The 15,294-nt window shown below is 45.7% G+C and overlaps 1 protein-coding gene across 1 annotated transcript in view; it reads left to right on the forward strand.

The window, feature by feature from the left end:
- Positions 1–15,294, forward strand: part of SIAH2 (siah E3 ubiquitin protein ligase 2) — a 31,875-nt gene that overhangs the window by 1,076 nt on the left and 15,505 nt on the right. The window lies entirely within an intron of this gene.

Raw genomic sequence — 15,294 nt, forward strand, 5'->3', positions numbered from 1 at the left:
CAGCTCCCATAACCCCAGCCAGCATGATGGGAATTGTACTCCAACATAGCTGGAGGACATCACGTTGGGGGAAGGCTGATTTATTCTATCTCTGTTGCCACCTGTCAGTTCAAAGGACTATTCCAAACACCATTTCGTTTGAGAAGGACTCTCCTTACTTGTCACTTTGGTCAGTGGGTCCCTGAAATAGGCGGTTCATTCATTCATTCACTATATTTCTATTCTGCCCCATAGCCAGTTCACAAAAAATTAAAACTATTAAAATGCAGTATATAAAGTATAAAACCATTCATGCAAGGACATAAAGGAGATACAACAACATATATCTAAAACAATTTAAAACCATCAGCCAGAGATCAAAAAGACTCGTTCAATCTACATGCCTGATTGTAAATTGGAACATAGGAAGCTGCCTTCAGTCAGATCCTGGGTCCACCCAGCCCAGTATTGGTGACACTGACTGGCAGCAGCTCTCCAGGGTTTAAGGACGGTGCTTTACCAGCCCTACCTGGCGATGCGGGGAATTGAACCTGGGACCATCTGCATGCAAAGCAGTTGCTCTACCACTGAGCTACAGTGCTTCCCCACAAAATAGTGTCATGCTCTTCCCAAGAGTGCAGATCTTTCCTTGCAAAGGATTTCTCAGGTGAAAAAATAACATGCATTGTGGTTTTCTGACTTTTTGTTATTAAGAGACTGACCTACAAGCCCCAAAGCTACCTGCTTCAGCCCCTGCTATCTTGTAATATGTAGTAGTATAACAGTATCCTGCCTTACAGGGATGTTGTATTGATTACTGAGATAAACATATGTGAGCTCTGAGCGCCTGGAAAAACACACACTATAAGTTATATATTAGTGGTAGCATTTTATAGATTCTTGTAATACTCCTGCCACATTTCTGTTTTAGTTATCTTATCCTGGAGAGTTATGCATATAATGTTCGGATTAGGAGGCACAGTATTGCAGTGGTTCCAGTTCTTCCTGGATGGTCTGAACCAAATGGTAGTTTTGTGTGATTTCTGTTCTGCCCCATGGGGTGCCACGGTATGCAGATGACATGGGGAACTCTACCTCTCTTTTCCACCAAAGAGTCCAAGGCAGTGGAACTCTTACAAACGTCTGGATGTGATACTAGCATGGGAGAGGGACAACAAATGAAACTTAATTTGGGAAAGACAGAGGTTCTGTGAGCTGGGAAATCGGCTAATCTGGATAGTGGTGTCAAACTGTCCCAGATAGAGTTTCACTTCTCTTAGGGTGACCATATGAAAAGGACAGGGCTCCTTTATCTTTTAACAGTTGTATTGAAGAGGGAATTTCAGCAAATGTCATTTGTATGCATGCAGCACCTGGTGAAATTCCCTCTTCATCACAACAGTTAAAGCTGCGGGAACCCTACCTTCTTTTGTGTCTGGTCACTCTAGTATAGCTCCTGCAGCTTTAACTGTTGTGATGAAGAGGAAATTTCACTAGGTGCTTGCATGCATACAAATGACACCTCCTGAAATTCCCTTTTCTATATAACTGTTAAAGATACAGGAGCCCTGTCCTCCTTTCCATATGGTTACCCTAACTTCTCTTGAAGGACTAATTACACAGCTTGGAGGTGTTGCTGTACTTGTTGTTTTCTAGCGAGCCGCAGGTAGTGGCTATGACTAGGAGGACCACCTGGAACAGTTGGGCCCTGGCCCCAATAACCCATGCACTGGTTATGTCCAGCCTAAACTACTTGAATGCACTGTACATGGTGCTGCCTGTGAAGACAGTTCATAAGCACCAATTGGTATAGAATGCAGCCGCCCAGATGCTGGGGACGGGGGGGGGGGGGGTAGGAAGTTGGAAAATTGTTGCCAAATACACAGGCTGCCAGTGAGCTTCTGGTCCTGATTTAAAGAGCTGGTCTTAATTTAACTGTTGGTCCTAAATGACATGGTACTAGGCAGTTTGAAGGGCTGCCTTCACCCATATAATCGTGCCCATATGTTAAGATTTGCATCAGGAGCCCTCCATCAGGGGCTCTTCTTGAGTGCCATTTATCTATTTATTTGTTTAATTACATTTCTATACCACCCATTAGCCAAAGCTCTCTAGGGGCGTTACTAGACGAGGCTCTAGCGCGCGTTACCTTCCGCAGTCACGTCGAGGCTTCCAGATGACGTTCACGAGGATCCGCCGTTATCCCGCGGTGAAGCCTCTTTCTCCCGACTTTAAAAAAGTGAGTTTTAGGGCGCCTTTTCCTGCTGTCCCGCGGTAATTCGGAGTACGTGTGGGAGGATGTGAGGTCACTGCGGTCGGCACTGGTCAGGAAAAGGCGTGCTAAGGGGGAGTGGTCAGCGGCTTCGGTCAAGCCGCCTCCGCCATTTGCGCGCAGTCCGCCAGCTGGGGCAGCGCGGCGGAGCGGCTTTTTTTTTTTATTTCCCCAGTGACAGTTTGCGCAGGACCGGAGGACCGGAAAAGTGGCTGGTGACTCCTTGCGGTGGGCAGCTACCGTGGCCGCATAATGGCGGTGCTGTACGCTGCCTGTTAGTGTGGGTACCAGGCTGGCAGAGGGCAGAGCTGTTTGTGGGCTGCTGCCATGGCTACGGCCAGATGTGGGTTGGCTCCTTGGGATGGGGCAGAGGGCACAGAGGCGATCATCGCCGCCGACACCTCAGAGGCATGATGGGAGATGTAGGCACAGAGTGGCCATGCAGACGATTGACCTCGGGTCATATGACACCCGCCACGACCCCCATCAGGAAGTGAGCGCATCAATGTTGACCCTCAACAGCACCAGCAGCACTTCAGCTGGCACTGGCACTGCCGCCGCTGCCGCCGCCAGGGCCGGCGGCGGCATCGCTGACGGCTGCGCAAGTTTGCGGTCTTTCGGACGTGCGCAAACCGTGCAGCGAGCGAAAAAAAAAGCCGCGGCAATCAGGCCGGTGTGGCTGCGCAACCGTTCTCGCGGCGGCAGCAGCCCAACCGGCGCAAACTTCCGCCACAAATCGAAGGCAGGTGTGGAGCATGAGGCGTCACGGCTGAACGGGAAAAGCCGCTTTCACCGCTCCTCAACGACGGAACACCCGGTAGGTCTAGCAACGCCCTAGGTGGTTTACAAGACAAAACTTAAAACCACAAAATACAACAACACAATAAAACTTAATATAAAAATTGTAAGTTTAAAACAACTTTTAAAACTAAAGTTGGAAGCAAAACCAGCAGCTACTAAAAACCTAGTAGCGTGATTTTTAAAACTGAAAGGCTTAAAAGCCTGGGAAAATAAAAAGGTCTTTACCTGGCACCAAAAATTCCATAATGTAGGTGTCAGGCAAACTTCTCTGGGGAGAGCATTCAACAACCAGGGTGCCACCTCTGAAAAGACCCTCTCCTTAGTAGTCACCTGCCTGACCTCATGCAACAGAGGCACCCGGAGAACGGCTATGGTAGGCTGCCGAGCACAAGAGATAGGACCTTTCCAGCAGTGGCCCCAGCACTGTAGATCTCCCCTCCTATTGATGCTTGCCTAGCCCCTTCTGCTGCCCTGGCTAGTGAGTCTTGTATCTGACTGTGCTCTTCTTTGTATGCCCCTTTGTAAAAAGTGGCTAAAAAGTACTATAAATAAATAAATAAATAAATAAAATAATGCCAAAAGTAGTGGCTGGGGGGAGTGGGGAAGAAGAGGGAGATCTAGGGAGCATTACTGTCCAGAACTCATTTGTCCACTGTAAAGAAACATAGCTGCTCAAACAGGGGTTTTGAAAGGAGACACTTTAGGCCGAGATACTTGACCTTTTGTGTAGGGACACACCCACACACCCAATCTATGATTCGGTGAAGTACATCAGTGCTAATGCACAGCCTGTGCTAATCCCCTCCTAGTCCCCACTGTACATTAAGGGAATTGTCGCATTGCTCGAAACATGGGAAATATATCCAGAACCCCATGCAATGTGATACCTTGTTTTCTTCTTCCAGGTACTGCTTGTCACACTTCTGACTTCACATTAAATGGACAACTACACGTAATGAGACCAATGCAGGGGCCCTATTCTCTCTTTGACTTGAAACGCTCATGCAGGTGTTGGTGGGGGGATTTGCAGAGGGGAATTGAGAGGTAGGGGGATGTGGGGGTGCAATGCTTTCTCCCACCCACCAATTCTACAAGTAGAGGAGTTTCTGACCTCTTTTTCTCCCAGGAGATTAGGTGGGAACAGCAGGGGAGGGAGAAGTGCTTGCAGGGGAGAATTGGTGGGCATAGGAAAGGGTCAGTATCCCCCCCCCCTCTACTGGCTGATTCTTCCTTACAACCCCCCTCCCCCTTGCATTATCTCAGCAAACGCAGGTTTGGAACATGCGTTTGCTGAGAAAACATGTTACACCCTAAAATATGAAACCAGGAACTGAGCTAAGACTGGGGTGAGGGTGGGGAACGGGATGGGGGGATATTAGAGGCTGCTACCAATGTTGTTTTTGATCTTGTGCTAATACGGACGGGACACATCAGCATTTTGTCTCCTGGCCTAGACAGGCTGTTGAATCCAGGCATAGTCATGCTTAGAGTAGACCCATTGAAATCCATGATATTTAAGTTAGTCCAGGCTTATGATATTGTTTTCTTTTAATTTACAAATGTATATGCTTTTGCACACCTAGGCAATCCCCCAAGTATGTAGAAACCACTGGCTCAGTTTGCACATAACGCTATCCATGCTATGGGTTTTGAATTGTGGATTGTCGTGATGCGTGAACATGGTTTGTTAACCATGAAGAACCCAGAAAGAGAAGCCATGGTTTGTTGTTGGGTTGTGAACTCCAGGTTGTTTAAACCCTGGGTTGTTATTACATGGGAACCCAGAACCATTGGTTCTTCATGGGTTGTTTTGCCAGGCTACGGAGGCAGCCAGCAAGAGTGGTTAAAAAAAAATACCAGCTGCTCTACATGCCAGTACTACAACCCCACAAAGGCATTTGGGATTCAAGTAGGAAGCAGTTGAAGGAGGAGGGAAACAAACAACCCAGAGTTTGAGGGAAACAAACCATGGTTTGTTTGATCATCTGCCAGACAAAACCTGGGTAGGACAACAAACCATGGATTAAGCATGAGTTAAATGAACCATGGGTCTGCATTATGTGCAAACAAGGTCACCCTCTTTAGTTGAGTGGCCCAAAACTGATAGATACTCAACCACTCAACTTCACTATTAAAAGGAATGGTTATAGCTAATTGCCAGTGCAGCTGGACTAGCAAGATGGGTATGGGTGACTCAAATCAACATCAGCCCCAGTGACACAAACACACACACATACACCCATGTGCTATTTGTTACCTCTTTTTAAAAATGTTCTCACCCCTCTTTCTTGTTCAGCACTACTTTTGCTGGGGGAAAGCAGCTGTTTGGAAGCTCCTTCAGATAAAAACAGAAGTGGCAGCTGGCTTTTTATCAGCACGGGCTTTTTATCAGCGCTGATCTTGAGACCCTTGGCTCTCTAAACCAGATATACTGGTGTCGGTTTCATGTCTGTTTCACTCCCAAGACGCAGGTTTATGCTGATCAATATGCACTCTAAACCATTCTAAAGTGACATTGACACAGATCTTAAGGTCATGTTGATAAAAAGCAAGGCTGGAAGCAACTGGGTCGCTAGCGTTAAAGTCTTCAATGGAAGGGCTCCAGGGAGGAAAGGAATATATATATACACACACATACACTCGCTTGGGGAAATAGAGTTGTCCCATTGATCCACTAATGCCATCAATCAACTCACAACGTATGGCAGGTGTGTTGGTGCGACCACACTTGCAATGCAGTTCTGGTTACTGCATCTCAAAAAGGTTATTGTAGAGCTGGAAAAGGGCGACCAAAATGATCGGGGGCGGGGGGGGGGGGCTAGAAGAACCTGAGGAAATGTTTCAACATTTTCTGCTTTTTAGTTTAGAAAGAAGGAGAGTAAGGAAGACACAGAGGTGTATAAAATTATGCACAGTGTGGCAAAAGTGTTTAGAGGTTTCGTCTTCCCTCATAATGCTAGAACCTGGGTGATGGCCACCAACTTGGATGGTTTTAAAAAGGAATTGAGATAAGGCTGTCAATGGCTACTCTTCATGATGGTTATATATATTACCTCCAGTATCAGAGGTAGTGTGTTTCTGAATACCTGTTGCTCATGGTGTGATTGTGCTCATGTCTTGTCTATGGGCTTCCCATTCTATGTTTGACCACTGTGAGAAACAGCATACTAGACTGGATAGGCTTTTGGCTTGTTCCAGCACTGCCCTATGAGGAAAGAGAAAGGGGTGGAAACAGATGTGTTTCTTTACATTGATTGGGAAGGCTAGTGGGAAAGAGGGCCCACTAGCCTGTGGCTCCTGAAGAGCACTGAAGGGACCTTAGGCTTTTTAGGGCTTTGGGAGGGGGACCGAGTTCTGATCCCTTCCCCCACCCCTACCCTGTCACAAATGCAACAGAAAAAACTGGGTGGCCTGCTTTCTGAAGTCACAAAAGTGGCCTCAGATGACCTCATAGAAGTCAAAGGGGGGCATTCCAGGGGCAGGTGCGAGGAGAGGAGAAGCTGGGATATGCCAAATCCTTTGGCCTCTCCAGCTCTGCCTCTGCCCTTGGCCACATGACTATTCTAGTTGGACTCTGAGGCACTTCCATCCAGCAGGTGTCAATCCGATAGGATTGTGCCCTTAGTGAAAGAAACATAGCTGAGTGGTAGAGCACATATTGTGCTTGCAGAAAGTGGCAAGGTCTCACGTAGGAGAACTGGGGTAGATCTCCTGGTAGGAAGGGTAGACAATACTGGCCTAGATGGATCTGACTCCATATAAGGTAGCTTCACATGTTCAGGCCAACACAACACAGGAATCTGCCCTATGTGAATTCAGGCCATTGATGCTCAATCTAGCTCAGTATTGTCTACACTAGCCTTCCCCAGCTTAGTACCCTCCAGAATTTTTTTTATAACAACTCCTATCAGCCCCAGCTAACATGGCCTTGGATGATGGAAGTTGTAGTTTAAAACATCTGGAAGGTTCCAGGTTGGGGATGGCCATTCTATAATGGAAGCAGTTCTCCAAGGTTTCAGATGAGGATCTTTCCCAGGCCTCCCTGGAGATGCCAAGGATTGAATCTGGGACATTTGGCCCATCAAGCAGCCCTTCCCCGTTGACCCACCAAGCTCAACTCAGCCCACTAGGCATGTGTCGGGTATCTCCATGGCTCCTTTGTTTTGCTATCGCACCAAATGACAAAATCAGGAGGTTTATCGAGCTCCTGATGGGCCAACATGCATATCTAGTAGGCTGTGTTTGGACTGGTGGGTCACAAGTTCTTCAGTCCTGTTCTAGGTGACGAGGGTGTTGGGGAGAGTGGCACTCATGGTTTAGAACAGCCTTCCCTGTTGCCCCCCCCCCAGATGTGTTGGACTGCAACTTGCATTGATCCCAGCCAGCATGCCCAATGAACATAAGAAGAGCCATGTTGGATTAGACCAGAGTCTTTCTAGTTGAGCATTCTGTTCGCACAAGGCCAACCAGCTGCCCATGGGAAACCTACAAGCAGGACATGTGCAACAGCACCTTCCTACCCATGTTCCCCAGCAAATGGGGATGTTGGTAGTTGTAGTTCCAACATATCTGGAAGGTACCAGGTCAGGGAAAGCTAGTTTATTTATTATTTAATAAATAAATAAATGAAAGCTAGTTTAGAATTTCAGCTTTAGAATCTTCATAAAGAATTAACAAATGGTAAAACATTAAGCTGAATCTTGAAGACTTGCATTTTCTATTTGCTTCATACATGATGGGCGCTATATGGAGGTCACCAAAACCCACCTGCACATTTGAAATCTGCTTTTTTTGGTCTGGTTGAGTGTAATTGTATGGACAGTCTCCACATTATCTCCAGCAGTCACAGGTGCTGGTGTGGAGTGTATCCATGCAATAGGTCAACCCAAATAGTGGATCTCAAATATTGCAGCTATCCCATGGAGACCCACCACCACATGGAAATCATTTTTCAGCAGCTTCAGTGTGAAGGCTGTTTTGTATTATGTTGCTCTTAGCAGTGGTGTCTGTGATTGTAATCTCATGAGAGAGGGATGTGCTTTCCAGTGGGGATTACATGTAGCAATAAAATCAAGCACATGTTCAGAATGCATTTGGTATATGGCAGCATTAGCCTCAGTTTGTAGACTGTTGGTCATTTGGGAGTTCTAAGAAGTCTGCACTGCAGTTCTGGGAGTAAGCTCCATTGAACGCAGCGCTATATATTCCTGAGTAAACATACATAGGATCGTGCATAAATTAAGCTACCACCCACTGCATTCTTAGTATGCACGCACTAAAAGTATAACTGTCAAGAGACGTGTATACTGCCTTTGAAATCATACATTGGCATACAGTTTTATTTATTTTGTTTAAAACATGTCTTATTTCACCTTTCATTGATGATTTCGAGGTGGTTTGCATACATTAGAAAAACAAGTAAAACAATACTAAATTTATACAGAACAACAAGTGGATAAAGGTGCAATTAAAGTCAGAGTTTAAAATACTTAAAAATGTTTCAAAATGCCTGAAAATGAAATAGAAAGGGTCTGCCTGACACCTGAACATTGATGCCAGGTGTACCATTAACTCTGACCATTAATTCCCATGAAGCAAGTTAATAATTTAAAAGAGTGTGCACATCAGTGAATATTAAAAATAGTTCCAATACAAGATTTATCTGTGTAATAACCTCCTCCCAAAAGCAGCAACAACTGGACATTGCCAAAACATCTGTTTAAAAGAAGCATTAGCTGAATTGCACCACCAGCAATTAGATGAATTAGACAATCCCTTATGAAAGAGATGTTGTGATAGCTGATTGACATGACACACACGTTTTTGTTGACGAAGACATGAGACAGGGAGATGCTGAAGCGGTGATCTGCTGATTGGGCATTTTGCGGTGGTGCCCACAGTGGTGTCTCAAATTTCCAGATGTGCCCACAGGTCCAACAAGATTGGAGACCCTGCATTAAGGTCACCAGCCCCAAATGTCATGTCCATCAGAGATGACATTTGTTACATTAATGGGAATTTTTTAAAAAAACACCTTGTGGGTATCACATTGGTGACCCCTGCTTGAATGTGTGCACATAAGTACACAATTGGCCAGCATTTGAACAAGTTTTTCAAACCAGCCATTGTCGAATGTGTGAATCTACCCTTAATGCTTGCAGGGTCAGAACCCACTTGAAGATCTATACAAGTTTTAAAGTTCTTACACCTCACTCATTTTTGTGTGATGTTGAGGCTGTAGAGCAGCCTTTCCCAGATGGGCTTGACAACAACTCCCATCATCCCCAGCCATTGGTTGTCCTGCCTAGGCTCGATGGACATTGTGGTCCAACCCACCTGGGTAGCACTGGGTTGAGGAAGCCTGTCGTGAATGATATCATGAAAAGGCTATTTCCCCACCTTCTTGAGGATCAATATATCCTCTGCTTTAGTCACCTGTGCGTTCAGGGGTTCATACCAAACCCACATTTTTACCTTCCAGTTTGCATCATTTCCCAGTCCTACGTCTATCCTTGAAAACTATATTGATTGTGTTCTCTTATTTTTGAAATGACTTCTTGGCTCATTTGTCTTCCCAGCAATATTTGCCTCAAAATTTGAATGCTATGGCACGGCCCTTACAGCGGCTTCCTCTGAGGGGCTGACATTCTTGAGAATGCAAGCTTGCCTCCCCTTTCTGTAAGCCTCAATTCGGGGCAGTTGTGTCGGGCTCCTCTTCCGTCATCTGCAGGGTCAGGTAGCTCATCCGTGGATGCTTCTCCCAGCCTTTATAAACAGTTGCATGGTCAGCACACCAGTGCATTCTTCATGGTGAGCATTTGGAAATAGGTGGAAATGCCATATGTACGACTGAGTGCACGTAGACAAGATCATCCTTTTTTTTTAGTCCAGTTAACACAGACTAGAATAACATTTCTGAAAGAAACATGCAGTGAAGGTTGCCTGCTAAAAGATCACCCTTTAGCCTCATTTCTGTGTCCAAAAGGAACATCCGGAGGGCCAACATTAATTGTCCAGTTTATTCCTGCCTGTTTGGAAGAGTGGGTGGTGTTCTACCAATATTAAATATTGGACATGTTGCCAAAACAACAAACAACAGCCCTGAGACAGCTGGCTCATGTCACTATCACCCAGACCTAGCAAACCAGCAGCTTTTAATGGAACAGGGATATCTTACTACATGACTAGTTATTAGCCCAATTGCTCCAGCCAGTTACAGTTTAAGGTGACCAGAAGTACATTTAATGCTGGTTTTTCTTGTTCAAGGAGAGAAGCCCTGGCTGCATTATAATCGGAGCAGCAGACTGATCTCAAAATGGTATTGATGAACCATCTGGCCTTTAAACTGATTTACATCAACTAATGTTTTATCCGTTATCAACAGTCCAATATCGCCACCTCTGAGGCCTGATTGAGGAGCATGGAGTGGTGTGGTTCGAGCCAGCAGGGGTGAGGGACTACTTTCACCCTAAGGGTTGAATTCTGGTGGTGGGCGGGGCCAAAGGCAAAAGGGGTGGGGCTAAAATACCAAAAAAATACCAGCCCAGTTTACTGCCAGGAACTAAGCTTTAGAGGAGGCATTTCAACCTTTGAGAATGGGATGGGGCGGGGGCGGGGGATTGCATCAAACGATTGGAGTGGGAGTGGAAAAGCAGGAACCACCTGGTTATGCGGGGAACAGGTCAAGGCCACTAGGGTCCCCCAGAGAGATGGATGTGGCCCCAGGGCCTGAGGTTTCCCACCTTGATATAGAGAATGCTAGCAAAAGGGAAAGTGGGATGAATCTGCTGTGTATTCCCCCCCCCCCCCCGCTGCATTTGTTTCAGGGAGACAAATGCTGCTCTGCTTCAATTTCTAGTAGCTTAATTCCTGTTTCAATGTCAGTATCAGGCCTGCCAGCACAAGTAGCTCACCCCATCACCAGTTTCTTGGAATTGTGACTTTCCATCTTCATCACAAACCTAGGGAAATAGAGCGTCATGCCTTTGCTTCAAATGCATAGGAACACAGAGCTTCTTGTGTCGCTTCAAATCTGCTTTATGCCAGGTCAGATCATTTCCCCGTCTAGCCTGGTATTGTCTGCTTCAGGGGTAGGCAACCTGGTGCCCTCTGGATGTGTTGGACTACAGCTCTCATCAACCCCAGTAATCATGGACAATAGTCAGACATATTGTTGGAGTTGCAGTCCGAAATATCTGGTGGGCACAAAATTAACTAGCTGTGGGGTCTCAGGCTACCTGATCCTTTTATTGGGAGGTGCCAGGAAGTGAACTGGGGGACTATCTGTAGGTGAGGCAAATGCTTTACAACTAAGCTGTGGTTTCCCCCCACCACACAAAGACACACATTTTCAGCAAGCCTGTTCCTGGGTTTTCATCAAGAGAGCCAGTGGATTTTTGAGAGAGTCAAGGCAATGGTGTGATAGAGACATCAATGCATGTAGCCTCTGCATTCATCTAGATCAGTCTTCTATGTTGCCATTTTGCAGGGGTTTTGTATCGCTTGCAAAACCTGTTTGACAAGAGACAGAAAACAAGAGTACATTAGGGGAAATGATAGTTAAACTCTGGAATTCTCTACCAAAAGATGTGTTGATGGCCACCAATTTAGATGGCTTTAAAAAGGGGGTTGGATAAATTCATGGAGCAGAAAGCTATCAATGGCTACTAGCTGTAATGGCTATGTGTTACCTCCAGTATCAGAGATAGTAACCCTATGTACACCAGTCTATATACACCAGTTGCTGGGGGACATGGGTGGGAGGGTGCTGCTGCACTGTGTCCTGCTTGTGGGTCTCTGGTCGACAGCTGGTTGGCCACTGTGTGAACAGAATGCTGGACTAGGTAGAATCCAACATGGCTGTTCTTATGATGCTTCTATTGTACCACCTTCACTTCTCTGAAATGGCATTGTCTGTCTTCAGACTGAGTTTACTGAATTATTTTGAACACCAGGGCATGGTGTGATCCATCTCTATTAAGCAATCATAAGCAGAGCTTAGTACTGAAGATCTGCTGAGACAGGAGTGGGGAACCTGCAACCATAGGATATGGCCCTCAGTCAAAATGCAATCAGTTCAGACCTTTGACAAGAGTGATTTGTCCCTTACCCAATAGCCTGCTGGACATGGAAGAAAAGAGAAAGAGAGCAGAGGATGTCCTACAGAGAGAGAAGTGATGGCGAGGAGAGATGGAGAGAAAAGGGGGTGACAGAGAGAAAAAGGGGTGACAGACAGGGAGAGAGAAGGGGGTGGCAGAGACAGGGTGGCAGAGAAATAGAAAGAAGGGGTGGCCCCACCAAACTTGACTCTGGCCCTGGCTTCAGCCGCCCTCATTGCCTGCATGTGGCTGGCCACTGACAGATTACCTTCAAGGAAATGTGTTCTTCGAAAGAAAAAGGTTTCTCTATTCCTGTGTTCTGGGGAGAAGCCAGGCTGAATCCTGGCATCCTCTCCTACCCCAGGCTAGTCCTATTAAAAGGCTTCCCCCGCGAATTGGCGCCATCACAAGGCTAAATGACTTTCAAGAGCCTCACAAGTTGTTGGGCAAACTTTAATCTGGGGGTGGGGGTGGGTGGGGAGAAACATTTTAACCAATTAAACATGCCAATGAATCAATTTTAAGGTTGCAGCTTTAATTGTGTTTGAACTGTAGTCTAAGGGCTGCCTTTGAATAAAATTGGCATTGCTAGTTGTGATATTGAAATATTGTCATTTGCAATGATGGGAAAGCTTTGCTAATCCCAACCAACCAACCACCGATTTGTCTGGCAGTTAGAAGGGAAAGTTGCTTCATTGATTCTAGCCCCCTCCGCCCCCAGTGTAAACAGCCAGGCAGATCAGATCGATGGCAAAGCTGCTGTTCATTTGAATGGCTTTGGGCTGTACCCAACGTCAGTGGTGACAAGAATGGATGATTCAAGTGATGGCCAAGGATAGGGACCATAGAAACAGAAAGGGTCCTCCAGTAACACACTTTGCACTGCATTATTTTGCAGTAATGCCAAACTGCCCTGCCCGTTTTTCACGCCAGCACTGGCTTTGCAGGGCTCCTGCTCCGTAAGGCAGAATTTATGGGTTTCTGCCAGCCTTTTTGCACCATACTGAATTGCATTTACTAGATTATTCATTCACCAGAGACCTGGGTTAGTAGTTAGGGCTACCAGCATGGTTAGCAGCCCTGATCTTGTGCCTGTAACGATAGCATGATCTGCAGAAACATAGCAGGTAAATCTTTTCCTTGACATGAAGGTACTATGGACAATAAAGCTTCACCTGTTTAATTTCTGTTTTGTATCAGCCTGCTGTTAAAGGCTCAGGAAGGGCTAGCAGTTTATTCATGTTCCATTCCTCCCTTATTTTTGTTTTCCTTTTATTGGCTTTGGTGAGCAGTAAGTCCTATATCTATTGTATACTGGAATATGTTGTATCTGCGGTGCTTCATTGGGGCAGTGCTAGACAGAGGAAAGTGAATGCAGTGTTGTGGCTAAGAGATTGAGTTGCAAGCCAGGAACCTCTAACGTGCTATATAAATATACTGTTTATATCAAGGCCCCCCAACTGTTTTGGAGCCGTGGGCACTTTTGGGAATTTGAGAAACTGCTGTGGGCACCACCACAAAATGCCTAATCAGTAGATTGCAGCTTTGGCATCTACTTACCAGGCTGCGTCTTCTTCAGCAAAACTTTTCTGTTGGACACTGCAACATCTCTTTAATAAGGGATTGTCTAATTCAGCGAATTGCTGATGGTGCAAAACAGCTAATGCTTCTTTTTAAAAGATGTTTTGGCAATGTCCAGTAGTTGCTTGTTTTTGCGGGGAGGTTATTACATAGATAAATTTTATACTGGAACAGTCTTTAATATGCACTGATGTACACGCTCTTTTAAATTATTTACCTGCTTCATGGAAATTAACAAATGGTCAGCGTAAATGGATTGTCTGCACCCTTCGGACAGCTAAAGGACTGTGATGTTACAACACTGAAAGGATAAACACTCACCTCCTATAATGCAGTGGATTGAGGACTGCGAGGTCCACCCCCTTGAGACTCCTTTATTTCTCCTATAAATCAAAGGATCCCAACCCTGGGGTGGTTCCTCAGAATGCCGCACTCTGACTTTGCAAGTTGCCGCCCTTGTCTAGCCTCACAGCAGCTCAGCCCAGCACCCTATCTTCTAACCTTCCTCTCTGCTGCCACCCCTAATCTGTACCCCACCTTAGGTACCTCGCAAACCACACCAGAGTGAAACAAAAGATTTATTTACAAGTAGTAAGGTATTGCAGTTGTAAAAGTGTAGTGGTTTCCTCAGGAACAAAGCAGGGACTATATACCAGCATATTTTAGCTTCAAGCTTTTACTTCCAGTAACAAAGTGTTAGGAGAGGCATTTCAGGCTTTTAGAATGGGGAACAAACTGCACAAAAGCACACAACAATTGAGGGTGGCAGGGGAACCTCAGAGAGCCGGTCCTACCCACCCCAGGCATGGTGTTCTGCACCCTAAATTAAGACAAAAGCAACAAGCATTACCCTTTGCAGAATGGGATGGGAGTTTTAATAGAGCCCTCCTACAAAATCTCTGATGCGAACACATGCTTTTTAGCACAGGATCCTGGGATTGAAATCTCCCCAGTGTCCAGGCTAATGTGCCCATGCTACCTGGGGCATTATTGCAGGAGGGGCAGGGGAACAGTAAGTTCCTTCCTGCCGTGGAGAATTGGTAAGGAAATAGCAGGAACTTTGATGTGTCAGTGTCTCCTAAATGCTGGCCCAAAGGAGGAAAAGCAAACCCTAAAAGTATGAAGCAGCTTGGTATATTTGGAGAAGATATCTGTATGGCGCATGCCGGCTAGGTATTTACCGGTGTGTTGGTTTTGCCTTAACATCCTAATGTAGCCAGAAGCTCTGGTAGTGAAACACCAATCAATGACTGATCCTTTAAATAGCAGAAATAAAGACCTAACGTTCATGGCGTGTGTGTTTAATCACAGTTACTAATAGCCCAGCTCTGGTTTTGCCTTTATTAGAGCATGCTGCGTTAATCTTATTCGGCAGTTTTCCTTTGTTGGTCTTAATGAAATCAGTGCATCAGTGCCAGACCAGTTCACCTTTTGTTCTTCAACTTAAAGTTACATTAATTAAAATGGGCCCGTATTTTCTCTCTTTTTGCTGTTTTCCTGCCTCCAACTATCCATTGTCCGGCTGAATCCAGAGCTTCTTTATGTTGCTTTGTAATGATCAAA

The sequence above is a fragment of the Elgaria multicarinata genome, chromosome 8 (assembly GCF_023053635.1).
Source record: "Elgaria multicarinata webbii isolate HBS135686 ecotype San Diego chromosome 8, rElgMul1.1.pri, whole genome shotgun sequence".
Lineage (NCBI taxonomy): Eukaryota > Metazoa > Chordata > Lepidosauria > Squamata > Anguidae > Elgaria > Elgaria multicarinata.